Source organism: Mus musculus, chromosome 12 (assembly GCF_000001635.26).
Source record: "Mus musculus strain C57BL/6J chromosome 12, GRCm38.p6 C57BL/6J".
NCBI classification, from domain to species: domain Eukaryota; kingdom Metazoa; phylum Chordata; class Mammalia; order Rodentia; family Muridae; genus Mus; species Mus musculus.
The window spans coordinates 66,587,478-66,611,243 of NC_000078.6; the positions used below are offsets into that span (position 1 = coordinate 66,587,478).

The 23,766-nt window shown below is 36.2% G+C and overlaps 1 protein-coding gene across 4 annotated transcripts in view; it reads right to left on the reverse strand.

Moving 5' to 3' along the window:
- Mdga2 (MAM domain containing glycosylphosphatidylinositol anchor 2) overlaps nt 1-23,766 on the reverse strand; it is a 763,131-nt gene that overhangs the window by 128,059 nt on the left and 611,306 nt on the right. The window lies entirely within an intron of this gene.

Genomic DNA, 23,766 nt, shown 5'->3' on the forward strand with positions numbered 1-23,766 from the left:
AACCTATGGATAATAGGAGTTGATGAGAATGAAGATTTTCAACTTAAAGGGCCAGCAAATATCTTCAACAAATAATAGAAGAAAACTTCCCAAACATAAAGAAAGAGATGCTGATGATCATACAAGAAGCCTACAGAACTCCAAATAGACTGGACCAGAACAGAAGTTATGAAACAAATGGACCTGACAGATATCTACAGAACATTTTATCCTAAAACAAAAGGATATACCTTTTGGAGCTGAGACGAAAGGATGGACCATGTAGAGACTGCCATATCCAGGGATCCACCCCATAATCAGCTTCCAAACGCTGACACCATTGCATACACTAGCAAGATTTTATTGAAAGGACCCAGATATAGCTGTCTCTTGTGAGACTAAGCCGGGGCCTAGCAAACACAGAAGTGGATGCTCACAGTCAGCTAATGGATGGATCACAGGGCTCCCAATGGAGGAGCTAGAGAAAGTAGCCAAGGAGCTAAAGGGATCTGCAACCCTATAGGTGGAACAACATTATGAACTAACCAGTACCCCGGAACTCTTGACTCTAGCTGCATATGTATCAAAAGATGGCCTAGTCGGCCATCACTGGAAAGAGAGGCCCATTGGATACGCAAACTTTATATGCTCCAGGACAGGGGAACACCAGGGCCAAAAAGGGGGAGTGGGTGGGTAGGGGAGTGGGGGTGGGTGGGTATGGGGGACTTTTGGTATAGCATTGGAAATGTAAATGAGCTAAATACCTAATAAAAAATGGAAAAAAAAACCATAAAGGTCTTTATGTCTTTACAAAATAAAGACTATTAATATTTTTTATCATCATTCCTCAGCAAGTTCTTAAGCATTTCCTCTAGGCTCTACCCAACAGTTACCTAGCAACAGCCAGGGAGGAGCCTGGCTCCTCCTCTCCTGTCCTCTCCTGTCCTCTCCTGTCCTCTCCTGTCCTCTCCTGTCCTCTCCTCTCCTCTCCTCTGCTCTCTTTTTCCCCTTCTTCTTCTTCTTCTTCTTCATCCCCTCTAGATCTTCTTCCTCTCTCCCCATGGTCTCCCAGCCTGCCACTTTTCTCTCTCTTCTTTCTGTTCTTCTCTGTCCCTTTTATTTCTCTGCCTCTACTCTCTTCCCCAAACCCCCTTCCCAGAGACCAAATAAACTTTATTTTATACTATATCTGTTGCATGGCTGATACCTTCAAGGGGTTGGGGAATGCCTCACCATGGGCCCGGAAGCCACCTCCTCTCACTGCATCACCCCGCTGCTTTATAAAACATATCAACTGTACTGTGTTAAATGTCCCTTCTAAAAACAACCGTTCGAGTTGCTGACTTGAGCTTCATTAAAAAAAAAAAATGTGAGATCAATTTTGTTTGGGGATTAGGGTGAAATTTCCAAGAATTTCTGAAAAGGCTACTAAACATATATTTGCCCTTTTATACTGTATTTATACATTCTCAATAATAATGCTCAACTCTGGAAAACATTGAGAGCTCTCTTTGCCCTGCAGTGTTAAAAATTCAGCTATGATGAAATTCTTCATTCAAACATAAACAGCTACATCCAGCTCACTAGTACAGAGGCTGCTTCATTATCAATGAGCAATAAGGTCAATGCATTGCTTCAAGATAAATTTATCTATGACTTGCTGCCAGTAAATGTTTCATATGTTGCTATTTTATCAATGTATCTGACAATACACAAAATTTCTCTGATGGAAAATGAATCACAAATGGAAAATGTCCCAGAGGTCCTGGGTTAGATAACAGTAACCAAGTCAGTGATTCAGTTCCCTTGTCTATATTTTGGAGTTTATTTCTTTTAACAAAAATTAAAGTTTCATGCAGTCCAGGCTGGCATCAAACTTACTATGTAGCTTAGGTTGACCTTGAACTCCTGAACTTTCTGACCTACCCACCTCCCCTTAGGAGCTAGAAGTACAGGCCTGTGCCACTGAGCTTGGCTTTACTCGGTGAATTTTCATAAGGATTAATGAAATAAGATGTTAAAATGGACAGAAAGAAGTGATAGAAACGAAATATCTTCTGAACACCATATATAACGTTATCTTCTATTAATCTATTCACTGATTAGCAAATCTAGCTATTGGCATTTAGTCTAGGCTCCATCCCACAGTTACCTGGCAATAGCCTGGTATGCTTGACTCACCATAAAAGGGACTGCTTCCCACCTGCTCACTCTCTCGCTCTTGTGATCTTCTCTTTTCCTCTTGCTCCTGCTGTCTTATCATCTTCCACCTTTCTTCCCATTTCCATCCAGCTTCTCTCCACATGCTCATGGCTGGCCTCTATAATCTCTCTCTCTCTCTCTCTCTCTCTCTCTCTCTCTCTCTCCCCCTTTGTCTGTTTCTACTCTCTTAACTCCCCTCTCAATGCCCTAAATAAACTCTATTCTATACTATACTATACTATACTATACTATACTATACTATACTATACTATACTATACTGTACTATACTGTCATGTGCCTGGTATGTCAAGGGGAAGGGATGCATCATCATGGGCCCACAGAGACACTCCCTTCCCCAACACCATACTGTGCCTCCACCAAACATATTCCTCGCTTCTCTTATTATTATTATTTTTAGAAATAGACAACACTAGCACATATTTTTCTTTTTTATTAGATATCTTCTTTATTTACATTTCAAGTGTTATCCCCTGTGAAAACCCCATATCCCATGCCCCTCCCTCTGCTTACCAACCCACCCACTCCCATTTTCCTGTCCTGGCATTCCCCTACACTGAGGCATAGAGCCTTCACAGGACCAAGGGCCTCTCCTCCCACTGATGACTGACTAGGCCATCCTCTGCTACATATGCAGCTGGAGCCATGGGTCCCTCCATGGGTACTCTTTCGTTGGTGGTTTAGTCCCAGCAAGCTCTGGAGGTACTGATTGGTTCATATTGTTGTTCCTCCTATGGGGCTGCAAACCCCTTTAGCTCCTTTGGTCCTTTCTCTAGTTCCTTCATTGGCGATCCTGTTCTCAGTCCATTGGGTGGCTGTGAGTACTTACTTCTGTTTTTGTCAGGCACTGGCAGAGCCTCTCAGGAGACAGCTATATCAGGCTCCTGTCAGCAAGCACTTGTTGGCATCTACAAGTGTCTGAGTTTGGTAACAATATGTGGGATGGATCCTAGGTGGGGCTGTCTCTAAATGGCCTTTCTTTCAGTATCTGCCCCACACTTTGTCTCTATCTCCTCACATGGCTACTTGGATCCCCCTTCTAAGAAGGACCGAAGTAGCCATACTTTGGTTTTCCTTCTTCTTCAGCTTCATGTGGTCTGTGAATTGTATCTTGGGTATTCCAAGCTTCTGGACTAATAACCACTTATTAGTGAGTGTATCTTGGGTATTCTGAGCTTCTGAGCTAATAACCACTTATTAGTGAGTGCATAGCATGCGTAACACATATTTTAATACAAGTTTTCTAAAATGGAATTTTTAAAAAAAGAATAGATGAGACTAAATGGAGAGAATTTTGCTTTTGTACAACTGTGATCCTTATTTCATGGTTATTTATTAATATTCTCATACTAGACTTCAGTTAAAATTCTATTTCTTTGTAATACTTGAGATATGTTACAATGAGTTGAACATTATTAAAAACTTTAAATTTGGGAGAAATGTCAGTTTTATTGATGGTTCATTTCTCCCTAACCTCAACACTAAACCCATATACATGCCTAGAACATGATCTATCTATCTATCTATCTATCTATCTATCTATCTATCTATCTATCTATCTATCTATGTATATGAAAAAATATGTAAATATGTATGAAAAGAGATAAGGAAAAGAATTATCACTATTAAAGTTAATAATGAACATGTCATCTTCCCTGACATCTGAGCAATCCTTGGCTTGAATCCTTGGCCTTCTGTGGGGCTAAAACAGTTGAGCATTAGTGATTTATAAGAGGTGGTAAGATATATTCATTATGGAAGTAGCAGAGGTCAACAGAACTCACATAATTTCAATTGTCAGACACTCTGTGGAGTGCGTATACTTGATATAAGAACCAGAGATGTCAGCAGCTCATTTTGTGGCACCAACATGACTGCTACTGACCTTACTATTGGTAACCGGGGATACAATACTCTAAGACAAGCTTTTTTGTTTTTGCAGGTTGCTCCAGAAAGTGATTTGTGAAAAGACAACTAATATTAGTTGCCTACTAAAAAGTGTCACTGTGCTTTGTGATGTTTGGCAGCCTGGGGAGACTTGCTTGAGAATTAGGTTCCAAGTGAGTAACATTGTTCTCCATTTGAGCACTAACCACTGTTTTCTCCTTATGGTGTTAGCACTTGGCACTGACACAAAATAGCAGATGGCTCAAAGATATCAATTGTTCTTCATTCAAGAAGAGTGTCACATACAGAACTCAATTATGCACAAAAGGCTACAGAAGCCTTTTGTAAAAGAAGTTTTAGTAGGTACCTCTACAGCTGTGTCTTTATTGTTTGTATTAACAAAGCCTCAGCAGGGATTCTACCTGAAGTGGAGATACTCCTCTTAATTATAAAGCACTGTGGTGCTTTGCATAACACTAATAGCCACATAAAACAGGAAACAATCTTGGAGGGAAACAGCCTATCAGCCTCTGTCTCTGCCAGCAGGAGATCCCAGAATCTCCTAACCACCTTCCCTGAATCTCCTAACCTTTGAGCAGTGTAAGGTTTGTCTGTGAATTCTCACCTGTAGATTGGTTAAGTTCACGATTAAGGTCTTGACATGTGGCTCGGTGGCAGATGTTTGTGTAGATAGCATGCACAGGGCTTGAATTTGATCCTCAACACGGTAAATAAAGCATCATTATTTTTAATCCTAGCTAATCTTCAACAAACTGCTAGTCAATTTTCAATGCATCCATTTACTAAAGGATGTAACATCTCCTCACAGGGGAGCAGGGGATGCTCATTGTGCTACTTACATCATCCATAAACTCACTGCTCAGTTGGCTCAGAGCATATGTAAGATTCTGATAGTTACTGCAAAGGATCAATCAAACTCTTGGGTCAGTAGATCCAAATGATTCAATCTTTACTTCTTAGCATAATATGTTTAATGTGTCTAATTTAGTATTGATAATAACCTAGAAAGCCTGGTTAAGAGTACATAATGATTTTTTGAACCATTCTAAGAAATAGGCATTAGAGGTCCTTAGTAGCAACTTTTCCCATTACCCAAAGGGGTCCTTGTCTGATTTAGAACCATTAAAATCATTCTAAAAAGCTGTGTCAGTCCTGCATAGAGGCAAATACTGAAATGTGTGTGTATATATGTGTGTGTGTGTGTGTTTGTGTGTGTGTGTGTGTGAGCGCACATGTATACATGTGTGTATATCCCAAATTACCTGTTTCAGCTCATGATAACGAAACATAAACTAAGATACCTGACATGTATTTTGGCTCAAGAAATTTATTCACATTTATTTTAATACGATAGTTCTTTCATGTAAATGATCAAAGTACTTTTTAAACCTTTGTATTTGGGAAAAGAACAGTGGAAAAAAATAAGGCTAAGATTTCATTACTACTTTATAGTGAATGAGGCCCTTTGGTTTTCACTAGAGCACTCATAACACACACACACACACAGACATACTCACTACATATGCACACACATACATAAACATATATCACATACTTACACAAGTATACACACAGTCACATTTAGTTATACACATATACATTCAAAGAGATAAAAAACACATAGACTCTATCTATCTATCTATCTATCTATCTATCTATCTATCTATCTATTATCTATCTATCTCACATACAAAGTGACTTAGCTGCCTACATGTAACTGGGAATTTTACATGAATAGTCCAAAGATAAAAATTGTCATTCTTAATTTCAGTGCTTTCTTCATGACATCCACAAGAGGTACTCTTTGTTAAGAACCATAGAGAAACTTAATTTTTCTCTACATAATGTAGAGAGGGATAAAGCCTAAGTTTTTTTGTCCTAGACTACAAATACAACAATGTGGTCCAACTCTAACAAACTCAAGGGAATTTCTCTTGCTGACCTGAAAACAAAGCCATTTATAGAGGAAAGCTAGTGTGTCTGATAGCTTTTACTTAAGTTCCTGATCATGCCTAAAGTACACAAAAAACTTGGAGCAGCACTTCTATAAAGTCAAGACAAATTAGGGACAATGAAAGTGTGTAACTTGTTACAAAGTACAGGCAACTTATTTGGACTCAGTGGATCAAACTTTATAAACCCCAAAAGGACATCTTCCCTAATGATGGAACATTATTCCCACCAATATGAAAGATGCATATGAAAAATGATGGGTGCTTCTTTATTCTGGGTTCCTTGTGTATGTTAGAAGTGACTATCAATGTATTCTACAGTATACAGATTATCATATACAACAGTGAGAAGAAAGCCAGTTAGCATTACTGAATTTAAAATTATGAGGAAATATAAACAGGTGTGTTAGTGCATATCTTTAATTCCAGCATTCAGGAGGCAGAGGAAGGCAGAAATTCTGTAATTTCAAAGCTAGCCTGCTCGATTAAGTAAGTTTCAGGACAGAGCCTGTCTCAGAAACACAAAGAAAAAACAGAAAGAAAAAGAACAAGAAAGAAAGAGAGAGAGAAAGAGAGAAAGAGAGAAAGAGAGAAAGAGAGAAAGAAAGAAAGAAAGAAAGAAAGAAAGAAAGAAAGAAAGAAAGAAAGAAAGAAAGGAGGGAGGGAGGGAGGGAGGGAGGGAGGGAGGGAGGGAGGGAGGGAAAGAGAGAAAGAGAGAAAGAGAGAAAGAAAGAGAGAAAGAAAGAAAGAAAGAAAGAAAGAAAGAAAGAAAGAAAGAAAGGGAGGGAGGGAGGGAGGGAGGGAGGGAGGAAGGAAGGAAGGAAGGAGGGAGAAACAAAGATAGGTATCAGTACCATGCTGTACAAAGCAGAGTTCATGACTGAGAAAGGCAAGCAGTGGCCACAGCAGGTGGTAACTGGCAATTTGTGATTCTGGGGTTTTCTGGGTGCTGAACATAAGTCATGGAAACAGAGATGAGAAAGAAAGAATTCGAAATCAAAGATAAATGGCTACACCTTAAGAGTAGAAAGAGACATCTTAAAGTCAGGTATAACATTGAAACAACTCTCTGGAAGAATTTGTCTGAGTTTAATCTCCACAACCCATCAGAGAAAAGTAGAATGCTGACCACACAGTATAATAGACACCATAATAAATTGGTTCTCAAGTTTACAACAGAAGGGATATGTTCGACAGACACAAATAAAGATGATCCACGTTTGGGAAAACAGGTTAAAAGGAAAAACAGTGAGAAACCTGAAAGCTCAAAATAAGAATTATGAATTGGCTTTAGCAGGAGTGCAAGCATTGAAGAGTTGCGAGCTGAGAGTTTCTGGAACTTGTTTAGTCCGACACTGGCAAACATCTGTTTATCTAAACATTTGTTCCTTCTTCTGCCTCCCTTGCCTTGAACAGTTTGTGGAGGAGGCAGGCAGACAGTAAGGGTCAAACAGAAGTGCCTCTCCTAGGGAGCACTCTGCTCTATCCCACACCAAACACCCATGCTCCTGCCACAAGCTCCCTCAGTTTCTTCATGGCCACTCACCCGGCCCCTGATTTTCCCGCCTAACATGCATCTCTCTTTTTATTCTCATCCATTCATGTTCTAATCTCTTCTAATCTTTCAATTCAAGTTCAATTTCAGTCTGAAAGCAACAGGAGAAAGGAAGACATATAAACAGGTCCAAATAAGCATAATAATAGTAATCCATAATATAAAACTTGAAAATGCCATAAGTAAATTATTTAATTCATTATAAAATGATTATTACTGACTTATGAGTTTTGATAATAAATATCTTCTGAAAAGAGAGGCCTGGACCTAATGATACTAATTCTACAAACTCAAGAAGCTGAGGCAGGCTATCATCAAATTAAAGACGTGCCTGAGTTTTTAAGATTGATATTAAGGCTAACTGGGCAACTTAGACCTGATTTCAAAATAATAAGGAAACCCATAACTTCTTTTTTTTTTAATTAGTTGCTGTTATTGCTGTTATTTGCAATGTGCATCTGTATCTATTTCTAAGTATAACCTTTTCAGCCTATACAATGTTACTCCTAGGTGTGTTTTCTGAGCTATTTGATATTGAATAACCAGTTGGTGAGCTCTTCCTTGGAGAAACTATTTCTCCTACTCTCAGCGTGCCATAGTTGCCTAGAGTTCTTTGTGTAGTCTTGTAGGCAGGGGAATATGAGAGTGATTAGAGAGAGAAATGTTCTAATCTCAAAAACATAAGATAAGATAATATAACTTTAAAATATAAAAGGACCACAAAAGAGTAAGTAAAAATGTTTTCAGCCATAGCTCTGTGGTAGAAAGTTTTTTCAAAATGTACAAGGCTCTATTTTCAACCTCACCAGCTCAAAAATCAATAAATGATGAATAAATGACAAGTAATAATGAAAAGAATATTTCAAAAATATTTCAAAATTCATAATATTTTAAAATAATATTTCAATTTCTCATGACATTCTCACAAATAGCATTGTGAACATGACTTCTAAGATGATGCCTTCAGAATGTGTGTAAAGGCTGTCATTTTTCTTTTCTGTATGGTTTATTATGTGTTCAGATTTAAAATGATAGAATCATACTATATATTCTATAAATTATTAAGAATGGGAATGAGAAACTAGAGTGAAATACAGGGAAACAGAGCTATGAAAACTTGTATTGACGTCACAGCATGGACACAAAAAGAAGAATGGAAGGAAAGACATAAAGAACTGAAATTCTGATTCTATGCCTCAAAGTGCTGTTGTCAGAAATTCCAACTTGAGCATTAGCAAGTTAAAATAGCCTTAGAAAACAGGGGACAGTCATATACTGACAGGGTAGCCTGATGTGGGAGGCACAAGAGTCGGAGAGTCATTGTCCTTGCAGATAAGCACTTGGCAAACTAGAAATGTTAAACAAACTGGGTTGTTGTCTCTTTAAAGAAAGAGTTGTGCTTTAAAGAAAGAGCCTGTTGTGCTCCCAGAAGGTTGAAAGCAGATGTGGTTAATATCCTGTGAGCTTGTCAATCTAAAGAAGCTATCTTCATAAAAGGTGTCACATGTTGCCAATCTATAGAGCTCACCTTTAAAATTGAAAATATCACATGCACTTTACAAAGAGTTTCAATGTAATCATGCCTTAAGCTTTATTGTGTATGTGGGACTGAGTTAATTATCACCAGAAAAGTTTTCATTAAACTGTGTTGTGCCTAAAATATTCTACTCAGGGCCAAACTCCTGATGTTTAAATTAACACCAACTACTGAGTTGTTTTGAGCCAATTGCCCTTCTGACCTTCAAGAATAACAATCTGCTGGCTGTTTTGGCTGCAGAGATCCCTCATTCTGAGGATAGAAGGGTAGCTGCATTGTGCTTAGAAAGAAGCTAGTGTGCCAAAGTGACTTTCAAAAAAAACCAAAGGAGACTCAAGAAAGTGGACTCCAGAAAATCAAATAACCCTATTAAAATATGGGGCTCAGAGCTAAAGAAAGAATGCTCACCTGAGGAATACAAAATGGCTGAGAAGCACCTGCCCCAGTACAGGGGAACGCCAGGGCCAAAAAATGGGAATGGGTGGGTAGGGGAGTGGGGGGGGGGAGGATGTGAGGGACTTTTGGGATAGCATTGGAAATGTAATTGAGGAAAATACGTAATAAAAAAATGTTCAACATCCTTAATCATCAGGGAAATGCAAATCAAAACAACCCTGAGATTCCACCTCACACCAGTCAGAATGGTTAAGATCAAAAATTCAGGTGACAGCAGATGCTGGCTAGGATGTGGAGAAAGAGGAACACTCCTCCATTGTTGGTGGAATTGCAAGCTTGTACAACCACTCTGGAAATCAGTCTGGCGGTTCCTCAGAAAACTGGACATAGTACTACCGGAGGATCCAGCAATACCTCTCCTGGGCATATATCCAGAAGATGTCCCACCCGGTAAGAAGGACACATGCTCCACTATGTTCATAGCAGCCTTATTTATAATAGCCAAAAGCTGGATAGAACCCAGATGCCCCTCAACAGAGGAATGGATACAGAAAATGTGGTACATTTACACAATGGAGTACTACTCAGCTATTAAAAAGAATGAATTTATGAAATTCCTGGGCAAATGGATGGACCTGGAGGGCATCATCCTGAGTGAGGTAACCCAATCACAAAAGAACTCGCACAATATGTACTCACTGATAAGTGGATATTAGCCCAGAAATTTAGAATACCCAAGATATAAGATACAATTTGCTAAACGCATGAAACTCAAGAAGAACGAAGACCAAAGTGTGGACACTTTGCCCCTTCTTAGAATTGGGAACAAAACACCCATGGAAGGAGTTACAGAGACAAAGTTTGGAGCTGAGATAAAAAGATGGACCATCTAGAAACTGCCATATCCGGGGATCCATCCCATAATCAGCTTCCAAACGCTGACACCATTGCATACACTAGCAATATTTTGCTAAAAGGACCCAGATATGGCTGTCTCTTGTGAGACTATGCCGGGGCCTGGCAAACACAGAAATGGACGATCACAGTCAGCTATTGGATGGATCACAGGGCCCCCAACGGAGGAGCTAGGGAAAGTACTCAAGGAGCTGAAGGGATCTGCTATCCTATAGGTGGAACAACAATATGAGCTAACCAATACCCCCCCTCCGCCCCCCGGAGCTCGTGTCTCTAGCTGCATATGAATCAGAAGATGGCCTAGTCGGCCATCAGTGGAAAGATAGGCCCATTGGTGATGCAAACTTTCTATGCCTCAGTACAGGGGAACGCCATGGCCAAGAAGTGGGAGTGCCATGGCCAAGAAGTGGGAGTGGGAGGGGGATCGTGTCGGGGATTTTTGGGATAGCATTGGAAATGTAATTGAAATAAATACGCAATAAAAAAAAATATGGAGAAAAAAACCCCAAAAGAGTAAAAAAAAAAAAAATCAAACATAACCCTGCCCTCCAGGATATCATAATCATGGGACATCACAGATCCAGTTTCTGCCTATGGGCACAGGTGTCCCATCACAGTTTGTGTAGCATTGTGAGACATATAAAATAGGAATACTTAACAACTATTTCTCTACACCTTTTGTGTCTTAGTTCATCACACAACAAAATATTTTGTTTTCTCAGATTAGGGACAAAGATTCCAAATGGTGCCATGCCACATGCTATTCATGGTCTTCTAGAGCGACTTATTTTTCATTGTAGAGAAAGCATATTTATATATACTTCAAGTTTCAACTATCCTTATTTATCAAAATCCAGTTAACAACAAATATATGACACATATTTTATTAGAAAATAGAAATAGAAATGTACTTATTATAGTCATCATTTTTTTTTGTCTAATTTTCACGTTTCTTTGTATCTCTCCATGAAACGCCCAGAGTTAAAAGGCCATTTCAACCTTCTCCTTTCTGTATCTACCTGCATGGCCATGGTTCTACCAAAAGCTTCTCGTGGGTTTATTTACTCTATATCAGTTAAAAACATTTGTAGAAAAATAGAAGGATCTGTCTAGGAAGATGTGTTAGTTTATGATGTATATGTGACATGTGTGAAGGACTCAGTGCTGGTCATCAGAAGTCACATAAATAACAAAGGCTGTGTGTGTTTTATAATATCCATAACGCCACATTGGCAGACACTGAAACAAGAGGTTACAGGATGATAAGAGTGTCTAACTCACAGGTTTATTTTTCAATAAATTATAACATATATAAATTCAATATATTCCCTTACTCTAAGTTGTAAATATTCAACATAGCACTAATCCGAATAGACTTGTCTGCTAGAATTAAACACATAAAATTAGGAACATTCATAGGCTTATTTACTATGGAAATTAAAATACTCACTCAATTTTATTAAATAATTAAGTATAAATGATTTTACGGTAATGTTTGTTGTGAAGCCTTCAAGTATAACTCTTCTCTCGAAATCAATGCAATGCTTTGACAAACAAATGTACTGCGAAACATTACAACAGGTGCAGCTGTATCATGAAGATAAATCTGTTGATGGAGATTGATGAGTAGTTTAAAGAAGAAAAGAAGTTAACTATTTCATTTATTTTTGAGATTCTGGTTATGCATAAAAAACTGCAAAAAGATGGAATTTTTTCAATTGAAGCACACAATTTACAAAAATTAACAACTAAGATCTTGGATGTAAGATATAGATAGGTAAAAATGTTTATTTCATCAGAATAATCTTTCAAACTATTTTAAACTTTGTACTTAGAAGCAATATGCTTAGTATTCTATTCATTAATGGAATTATAAGCCTATAGCTTCTAAGTTATTGACATTTTTGTACATACAGAGATACAGGTGTGCACATTTACATACATTCAAACACAGTCAAAAGAGCAGAAGAGCTTGTCAGTCTTTTCCCCCAAAAGGTTATGGGACTATCACTACAAATATAAGAGCATACTTTCAGTTAAGATTCATGTTCTCTGATTTTTTTTTTTCTAGCTATCACCTGGTCTTTGAATATGGAACAAGCAGTGTCAATATATTTAGCTTGTCTTGTTGGGGTCCAATATTCAGATATGTTTTATTATTATGCATGGGCTTCCCATTGCTTTTGTATTTCTATCTAAATTCTTGTGGAAATGTCAGAGACTTCAATAAGAACTGGAGGACATGGCATCAGAATGTCAAAACTACCCTCCACTCCACAGAGGCCATCGCCTAGAGATTACTTAAACCCTTTATGAAATGTAAAGAAGAGATGATTTTTTTTTCAAAACAGAAAAGCAGTAGTGTGCTCATCTGTGCATTTAGAAAGCATTTGGAAAGCTAGTAACTTTTTCACTGTTCTTACCAAAGAGAACACTTGTCTGCCATCACTCGGGAAACTACCTCGGGCATTCATTATTCTTCTTTCGCCCCTCTCCCCCTTTCCATTCATGTATTAAAATCCAAGGCAATACATTTTCACATATTAAATTGATATTAAAATTATTTGTTAATTTGACACAGTAAATATACCTAGGAAACCAATATTTTTCCACGTAGTGGTATTCAAAAATATTTCCAATCACTCAGCTTCCACTGACATTTTTTTTCTTCCTAGATTTGAATGGTGCTGAGGAAAAATTGTTAAATCTCATCACTGTCCAGTGACACTATGAAAATAGTGAAAAATTTAAACTATAAAACAGCAAATTTGAAAAAAGAATGTTGTTAATGATCTGTGTTCCTTTAGTACACTGGAATGCTGCAGCCTGTCTATGAACATAGTGTTCAGTGTAAGAGTTCTTGGAAGCCATTCAAAGATAAGAAACTGAAAGAGCCTTGTGTATAGGTTAGGTCATCGTCATGGACGCAGACAATGCAGTAGTGTCTGATGATTTTATATATATACCCATGATTAAAAATCTATGATTTCATGTTTTGTAAGAAAAGCTAGACCTGAACATGACCATTTTGTCAAAATATTAAAAGGAACATCTGCTAACATCAGTTGAGGGGAACATCATGATGATAAAATTGCTCCGAGTGACAGCAGTGCTTAGAAATCCTCGTAGTTCTAATCTTTGAAGTGAGCATGAGCAAGACAAGGAGAAAGGTGCAGTGTTCCATTGCACATCAGTGTCAGGATCTGGAATTGAGAGCTGCCAGATGTTATTAAAATGTCTACTAGGAGACTAAATTCATTTTTACTCGAAAGAAAAATATAAATAGGATTCTATCAAAATTACCAGAAAGAGTTCTTGCATATTGCTTTTAAAAGTAATTAGATGAAAGTTTCCAACTCTTGTGAGTCTAGAAGGCGTAATTACTATAACATTTTTTTACTCTAATAAATGCTACTGAAAGTTCAGCTAGCAACTTACACGCTGTAGTAATCAATATTAGTCATTGTGTTAGTCACTGTATTAGTCAGTAGCTATGACTGTCAAGAACATTATGCAACTTTTATTGGTGTAGTCTTTTTCATTCAGAAAAAGAAGATGTTGCCATATCTTTCTGAGCACTGATTGGTGCATTCCTCACAGAAGTTGCATCTCAGCCTGAATCCTCCATTGGTAAAACTTATTGGTACTTTACTGAAAGCTTCTAACTGTATATTGAGCATAGCTCCATAAGTTGTTTCGCTTTTGATATGCATGGGCATTGAATTTTGAGCCAAGGTTTACAAAATTCAGAGACAAAAATAGCTTCCATAGCTGTCCTGATGACTTCAGAGACCCACATGAAGCTGATTAATAACATGTTGTTAGGCCTTTCAATACCGAGTCACTTACACATCATTTAATATCAACCAGGTGAAATGAATGATGTGAAAACATCTGCCCAGTGCTGTAAACCTTTATAGCCATTTCCCCTGATAGTTTTAAGTATTTAATCTAAAGTTTTTTTTAAATCTCTTAATTATGAGTGTACGCGTAAAAACAAAAGCTTCCCATATTAGTAAAAGAAACATAGCCACTCTATACACTAAGAATCTATGATAAAAAAAATAGATGTTAACAGATTATAAAGAATAGGTAAAAATGGTTTATTGCCATACTAATGCAATGGTCAATAAATTATTTTTCCTAAAACAGAATTGCTTATTAACCATGTCATATCCTGCTTACCACTCCACCAATAGGATTTATAAAAACCAAATCGAAGCTATCTGCATTCCAGTATGTTCCTTCATTATCTTGTTTGGTTCTCAGAACATGATGCTGAATAATTGGTTCAAAATTCTGTACATTTAAGTCACTGATAATAAATTTTTATATAAATGTTTTATAATTTCTGGTTTAGTCCTATGTCTCCATATATTAGAACCCCTTTAACTATCTTTATTATTCAATTCCTTACAGCTTTTCATCTTTCTTCTTTACAAAGCTGTCTGAAGATGAACTGGCTTTTCTCCAAGGGTGGTTTCACCTCTGCTCTCAGCTTCTGGGTGGGAATCTTCAAGATACTCTATAGAAGTATTTTTATTCAAAGTGGGAGATGATCAAACTGAATACAGCTAAGTTAAGACATGGAATGCCACACTGTATGATTTAGGGTAAGAGTCACAGCAGAAAGGGTCACAAAGTGATTTATGGTAAAGCCTTTGGGTGATCATCTATTTGTCATCTACTGTCCTTATACTGTTGAGTTGCTCAGATACAAATTATTCACCAGGGGAAATTTGAGGAACCTGAGATTCACAGAAGGAAAGTGTCTACTATTTACTATTTCAATTGTGAAAAAGGAGAAAAGATATGCAGAATTGAATATAGATAAAATAGTAGTTCTAGCATATTCAGATCATTATTGTTTTCTTCCTATGTTCTTGCTCCAACAAAAACTTTCTATCTTTTAAATTAAAATAAGGATATTTGGAAATTTTATTTAACTATAAAATGAACACTTTGTAGTATCCAAAGCTAAAAATTATGCTGAAGATATTTTACATTAAAATGCTAGTACAGCAAGTTTCAAGATTAAAGCAGCAGAAAGCTGGTTTTTATAATCACTGAGATCATAAGCATGAATGGAATAAAGAATAAGCAGATACTTGCAGACACTTTCTTTAAGTCATTAATACCAACTGTTTAGGAAGGTTTTGTAAAACTACAAATACATCATGGTAGTGTATAGTGCAAGATTAGTGGATTTTTGGTCAATGTTTCTAAAAGAAAATCTGTACTTTTCAATATTAATAAAGTCTATTAATTTATTTGCTTTGCAATATATATGATTTACATTTATAAGAGGGAGAATTCATTCTCGTAAGAATGATTAAGTATGTACAAATCCACCATTATGTAAACGTTTAAGGTATTGGCTGTGGTGCATGTGAAGGAAGTAAGGGAAAACATATTAATAACTTTTTTCCAGCTTAGAAATCAAAGTAAGGCACTATCCTCTCTCATTTGCTTTGTATCAAATCTGTTCTTATCTTTTGGTCACTATGACAGAATTTTAGGTTGATGAAGAGATAGCTGAGAAGGGCGTACATAGGCACAGTTAAGGAAGTTCAAGGTCACACTGCTTGCCTTCTTGCACACACTCATGGGTGGCTGGGTTTTTATAAGAATTATATATGCTCATTAGATATAATGATGAGGATTTAATGATGATGACAATCATAAATCACTTATATTGGAACCCCAGAATGTCTGCTTATTAGCTGCCAACATATCCAAGCCACTAATTCTTTATAACAGCTAGTTATTCTTCCTGAGAATAATTGCAAATATGTGCATTAAAATAGCTAAGATATTAGATTATAAAGTTATATGAAAATCATAGTTACCATTTATGTGGTAGTTACTCTATTCCTGTTACATCTAGTTCTTAAAACACTATGACTTAACTACTGCTATATCTAATATACAAGGAAGCTGTAGGGAAGAAAACCTGACTTGAAAGCATGTAACTGCTCTACAGAAAAATTCTTCTTGTCCCAATTATGGGCTGTGGAAATATAACAATAAAGTAAAATGTGAGCAGGAACTTTGTGAATTATATTGCTAAGAAGGTTGTTATCAGCAATTTTAACATGATGTTTAAATGACAATTTTTTCAAAAGGAGGGGGTGCTGACCTTGTCTTCTGAATAACTTCTGAAAATGATGGCTAGTATTTACAGAATATTAGATCATAGCTTGTTTTTGAGATCATCTAGGCCTCTGTCATTTGTAAGTTCAAAACTGAGATACAAGGCAGTTAGGTGAATTGCTTAAGATCAGAAACGAGTTCACAGCAGATCTTGAAAGACAGTCAATTTCTTAGACATCTAGTCTTGTGTTTTTCTTGATTTCCTCAAAGAAGCTGCATTTTTAGTGTTTGGCCTTTTTATTGGCAATCTTTCAAGTGCTAACATATGGAAGAAAATATTTATAGCTGAAATGCTCTTTCAGCTGCTAAACTAGCCATTGTTAATATTACAGCTGAATATAGCATACATATTGTAACATTAGTTCTAGAGGAAATTAGTTATCCTTTCCAGATATGTTAAGTGAGACCAAAGTAGAAATTCATCCATCTCTGTAGTGAATAGAGCTTAAATTACTTTGTTTCAAACAGTAGAAGTCAATGCTATATGTCACAACAAAGAACTGTCTACTCTGATTTGCCAGGTCAAGGACAACATGAAAAAAAATCATATCAGTTATATAACCAGAAACAGTATAAGTAAAGATTTTACAAGGAAGAAATATAATGCACTATGCAAATGTGGACAATAAATTCAGCTGAGTAAAAAAGCAAAACCCAGAAAACAGAAAAATTTTTATTAGTGATTTATATAATAGGATATCTTAGAAAATTAAGTTCTATAAAAATAAGTGTTCATAGATGAGCAGTTAAAACCACACAAGGGAATGAAAAGAGAAATTGAACCTAATAAACAATTCAATCACAAAAAAAAACAAGATAAAAATGAACATGATAGAAACATAGAAAAACAAACTGCACCTGACAGTAAACTGAGTTACTAAAGTGACTGAATTTCTTGACCCATTCAGGGTATGTCTGCACAGAAAAGGACATGCATTTCATACATCAGAATGGAAATGACACATCAGGAGGCCAAATACTACATTATAAAACCCAGATATTCCTGAAGTCATCATTTGAACAAATAACACTAAAAAAATACGTAAAACATAGTCCTTTTATTCTCAAAATAATACATTATTTAAAAGTGGCATATAATAGAATATTCAGCACTAGTGCCTCTCCTAGATAGAGTACTGAATTGGAATGGTAAAGATGTAGTTTTTCAACTATCTAAGGCATATAATAATTTGCTTAAGAAACTATTGACAGCAGTTGGGATGGTACATAAACTTTCATAGCAAGTGCCAATAGAATAGTGTGTGTGTAAAGTGATCAACCGTCTTCTACCTTATCTCATTCCCAAGGGGAAAATAATATGTCAATGTACCCTCCACTATGCAGTTGGTGTACTCCAGAATCTATAATAAGTGGGATAAATTATTACATCTTCTTTTAATATACAGATTCAACCACTAAGAAGAAAATCTAGAAAAAAAATGGTCACTTTATAAAGGTTAGTGATAGAAGTGTTTCAAAAATGCAATTGTTATTTGTTAGCCACAGAGCGGATGAATTCTGCCTTTCTCAGCTTCCAGCACTTCCTGCATGACCAGCATTAGCTACGTTGCCAGTGCTACTTAATTGATTTTTTTCCTAGATATTCACATGGTTTTCAGTGAACTATCTGTACTGATACTGCTTTTGTGACCACTGAACTTTGAAAATCATTTTCCTATTTTCATTTTTGAATATCCTTTCACTTGGAAGCTTTTTACAAAAAAAATCCTTTGTGGGCTTGTTTCAAAGAATGGAAGTTTGTAGGCATTTTGAACATTGTTTAGCTTATCCTTCTTTATGGGTTATATTTATGTGCTGTAGTTAACAAAGTACGAAACCTCACAACTTGCAGGAAAAGAAATACTTGAGGCTGTGGATATATTAGGTATGATGTTAAAATCAGCCTATAAAAAAGACATTATATGTAAGTACACTGTAGCTGTCTTCAGAAACTCCAGAAGAGGGCATCAGATCTTGTTACAGATGGTTGTGAGCCACCATGTGGTTGCTGGGATTTGAACTCCAGACCTTCGGAAGAGCAGTCAAGTGTTCTTACCCACTGAGCCACCGGGCATGGTGGCGCACGCCTTTAATCCCAGCACTCGGGAGGCAGAGGCAGGCGTATTTCTGAGTTCGAGGCCAGCCTGGTCTACAAAGTGAGCTCCAGGACAGCCAGGGCTATACAGAGAAACCCTGTCTCGAAAAACCAAAAAAAAAAAAAAAAAAAAAAAAAAAAGACATGGCAAATTAATGTTCATCAAAACTAGGAGTCAGGTGATTGTTTTACCAGACATTGCTTTCAGAACTAGAACTCAGTCTCTGGAAACTTTTTGAAAAATGCCAGGTGTGAGTGGTATGCAATGCTCCTCCCTCCAAAGACTGGGAAGGTGGAGCAAGGCTGACTGCTGCTGCTCTCTGGCTGGTTTCCTCAGCCTACTTGGCAGGAGCCAAGCCAGCAAGAACCCCTGTCGCAAAACAAGAAATTAAAATGATACTCAACACATTACTTCTAGACAATACCAAATTAATTTGGTATTGTGTTTCTCTTTTTATACAGTTCAACATTTTGTTCCAAAATCACATTTAATCATATGGAAAGGTTATATATATATATAAAGTTAATTAAGGTAAATTTCTCTGATGCGTAAGAGATATTGTGTTGTCTACACATGTGTCAATCTCGTCTATCCTAATAAACACCCAGTCTTTGCAAATATCAATGTCACATTCCTTTTTGTAACTTAAATTTTTTATTGACATATCCAGGAGTCAAATCATCCCTTTGTACTGCACAGTTGCGTGTAAATAACTCTTGTCTTCCTCTGTAGAGAATTGAAAGATCAGCTAACGTTAATGACCTTGTTTTCTTATTTAATTTTCTAATGAAATTCTAACTATTGTTCCTTTATATTACCATAGAAATTTCAGAACAGGAGTGTAAGCTTCTATTAAACTCTTTGTCCCCAAATTATGGATTTCCAAATAAATTTATTAAAAACTCTATAGATCAAATTAAGATTTAATATTTATTATATATAATATGGATTTTGTTGGTTATATATACATAATAATTTATATATAATATAAAGAGCATTATGAAAAACTTACATCCTAATAGGTATACCATGCAATGTTTTGGTATGCATCTATCCCGTGTGGTGTTTAAATAAAATTAATGACATGTATATCCCCAGACATGATTTCCTCAAGCAAAGCATGGTACAATCTTTTGTTTCCTTTTGAAATGTATATTAATTACTGTACTGAAACATCCTATATTTATATATAATTTATACTTAACTTCAGCTAAATATTATAGCATTTATTATGCGAGTCTTCACATCTTTTTGAAGATATTTTTCTGCTTAGTCACATAGCAATCATATTCTAAATGCCATTAAATACTGTTATTTTCTCATTTCAACTATTGTATGTTCATATGTTGAATTACAACCAATTTTTGTAAAGTGATCTTTTATCTAGTACCATTTTAAAACTAGTTTATTGATTTTAATATCTTTGTAGATTAGATCAGATTTTAAATTATATGATCACTTCTTCTGTGGATAAAACTAGATAATTTGATTAATTTCTTTGCAATGCTGATTCAATTTACCTCTTTTTTTTAAATTTAGTTTACTATTTAGATAATCTGGTATACTCATGAATATCAGTCTATCTAGATGCACCTAGAAAAATACCCTGACTTGATACAGCTTATATCACCTGGCCTTTTACCATAGAACATCATGTTAGCCTTAGTTTTGTGATATCACCTCTTATGAGATTGGTCAAGATTTTCTCTATGGTTAGTGATCTAAGTTCACAGCCCCATTTTAGGAAGTGTTTATTTCAGAACAAAAGCTCTGAGTAATGTATAGGAAGATATGTATGGCAATTTTTCTTCAGTCTCAACATAGTGATTCTCATTGCTTGATGGTTAGTGTTAAATCAACTTTGTGTGCTGAAATGAGCCACTACAGCATGACACAATATTATTCTCATATAAATACCCAGTCAGTTACTAAATGGGGTTGCTTAGGCTTTCCAGGCCTGCATTCATGAAGGGCACTACTTTTGGAGTTGTGTTTACGTTTCAGATATTTGTAGCATTTGTTTTTTTCCTAGAGTAATGCTGGCATTAGATTGAATTAAAAAATATTCTTTTTTGTTTGTTTGCTTTCTGAGACAGGGTCTCCCTATGTACCATTTAAAATAATTTTCAAGCTGAAAATGACGTTTAAATTAGATTTTTTTTTTCTTAAAAGAAAGAAGGTAAGCCGATCTTTCAGCAATATTTATGTGGCAGAAAATAACAAGTAAGGCCTCTCTTTTCAGTTTTATAGATGTAATAAAAGAAAAATCTGCTTTATTCTAAAGAATACTGTAACCAACTGCTACATGACCTGGAACAGGCTGGAGATCCGAATGAGTTTTCTGCACAATATTTTAGGCAATGCTCTTTCCTAGTGTCATTATTTGCCCTTAAAAATTTACATACACACCAATAAATTTAGGGAAAATAATATTTCTCTTAAAAAGCTTAATGTTTTGGAACTGATAAACCAGTAAAACAGCACTGAAATAATAGACGACAACCACAGAGGAGTGCTGACAATTTGTATTATATGGGACCAAGAATATGACTCCCAGGTCAGAAGTTTCAGAGAATGGGATGATGCAGAGATGCCTAATATGAAGAAAGTTATGTTGAGTATTTAGAGCTATTAGTGTCGAGCGCTAATGCTTGTGGGAAAGAAATTCAGGACTTTGGCTGAAGGTCAGAGATAAGAGTGGTTGCCTAACATGTGTACAAGATCATTAGTTCAATTCCTGGTACTCCTAGAAGAAAACAAAGTAAGAAAAATCTATGAAACTATCTGTCTGTCTGTCTGTCTATCTATCTATCTATCTATCTATCTATCTATCTATCTATCTATCTATCTATCTCACAATAATTAATGAAAATATGAGGCCATGATTTGAAAGATAGAAAGGAAGGGTATATGGGATTGATGGAAGCTATATTTGGAGGAAGAAAAGGAAAGGGAAAACTGCTGTAAAAAAATCATAAACTAAATAAAAAATTCAAACCTAAATAAAAAACTAAAAGTGTTGGGACAATAACTTAGAAGTTAAAGCACATGCTTTGCAATTGTAACGAGTTTAGCTCAGACCCTAGAACACAAGTAAATGCTGAGTGTGTGTGATAGTTTACTTTTAATTTTCGTCCTTAAAAGGCAAGACAGGAGATCATGGAGCAAATTAGCTTTCCAGATTGGCTGTATGGGAAAGTTTTGGGGTGAATGGATAGACCCTGTCTCAGTGAGTACGATGGAGAATGATCCAGAAAGACTTCCAGCATTATGCCAGTGGTGTTGTCACATGCCGTAATCTCAGCACATGGAAGGCAGAGGTAGGCAGATCTCAGTGAGTTCAAAGCTAGCCTGGTCTACAGAGAGAGTCCCAAGACAGCCAGGGCTACATGGAGAAACCCTGTCATGGAAAAAAAAATTACCAACATTAACCTCTCACCTCCACATACATAGACCCACATCATGAATGCACAAATTTGAACACCTATACACCAACACATACACACCCATACAAAACACGAAAAATATATTACTATCATAATTATGCACAGTCTGATTCTGGCTATGCATGTACAGTAAATCAAGACACGTAGGGAAGCTAATACACTAGAAAGTTCTGATATACTTAAATGTCTCTAGATTGTTCATTTTGCTTCCCATTATACAAGATAAAACCTTTTGCTAATATAATGTGTTGGAGTTTTTTGCTTATCATGTTAATGTATTCATCTTAATGATGTGGGTTATTTTATTTGTGAGAATTATATTAACTTTGGGTGAATGAAATTTTAAAAGCATTCAATTATGTTCATTGCCAATAATGATATGAAGTAATAAATGGAGCACAAAGTAGATTATAACAGGATGAAAATTATTTTGAAAAGGATGAAATTTCTAAATGTGGTTTATTTGAAACAATCACTTATATTTCCAATTCAATCTTTTTGTTTACTGTCAATTGAAAAATGGCAAATGACGACTGTATAGTGATCCCTTTTCACTTCACATTCCACAATGAATAAATATTCCCTGAATAAATATCCTATACAAATATTATGTAGGCAGAAGCATGATGTTTAGAAAGGTGTGTGGTAGAGGAATAGCAACAACTAACACCCTCTTAATATTTAAGGACACAGAAAATATTATAAAATATTGTAACAAGGGTTACAAGAAAATTAAAAGGTAAAGGGTAAAACCAATTCAAATCTAAAGAAGATCTAAACATTTCTCATATGTGGTGTTAGAGAAAGTGCCAGAGCCTAACTAGTGTTGTTCTTTCAGTTTGTGCCAACTCTCTCTGAATGTGGTTTGTGAGCACTGCTCTTTGCCAACCAAAAGGACCCGGTTACCCTTATTCAAAAGCTGCCATTCCTGTGTCTCGGATTTGTATCTTTTGGTCATACAATGAAGATACAGAGTGTATTTTATATATTTACTCTGGAAAGCCACTTTATATTGACTTAGATAGCTAAATATTTTATGCTCTTTGGCAGCATAAAATGAAAGGTGTCATTGGACCAAAAATCCTGGTCCCAGTTCTGCTAGTAATCAGGTATATGATTTATTTAAGTCACTTAATCTCTTGAGAAATGATGGCAAGATCTATTGAACATCTGTTTTAGGAGTTCAGGTAAAATGACACCATGTTCTTGGAGAAATTTACAGGAATTAAAGCATTCCACAACATGATCATAGATTTCTTTATTCTCTTTTGAATAATGTTTTAAACCATATCTGAGATCCTCATTAAGAATTGTCTTAAAATTTCTCCTGAACACCTGTTAGGTGCATAATTAAATTTTATTCAGAAAATTAAGCAAGTAGCTTCTCTCTCCTACCTCCCCCCTCCCTCCCTCCCCTCCTCCCTTCCCATCCTTTCCTTCCCTTTCCCTTCCTTTCCTTTTTTTGAGACAGCCTTGGCTGTCCTGGACCTTGTATAGAACTGGCTAGCCTCAAACCCACCAATATGTGCTTGCCTCTTCTTCCCAAGTGCTGGCATTAAAGGTGTACCACCATGCCCTGCCCAGTTCCTTTTCACTTTGAACCTAACA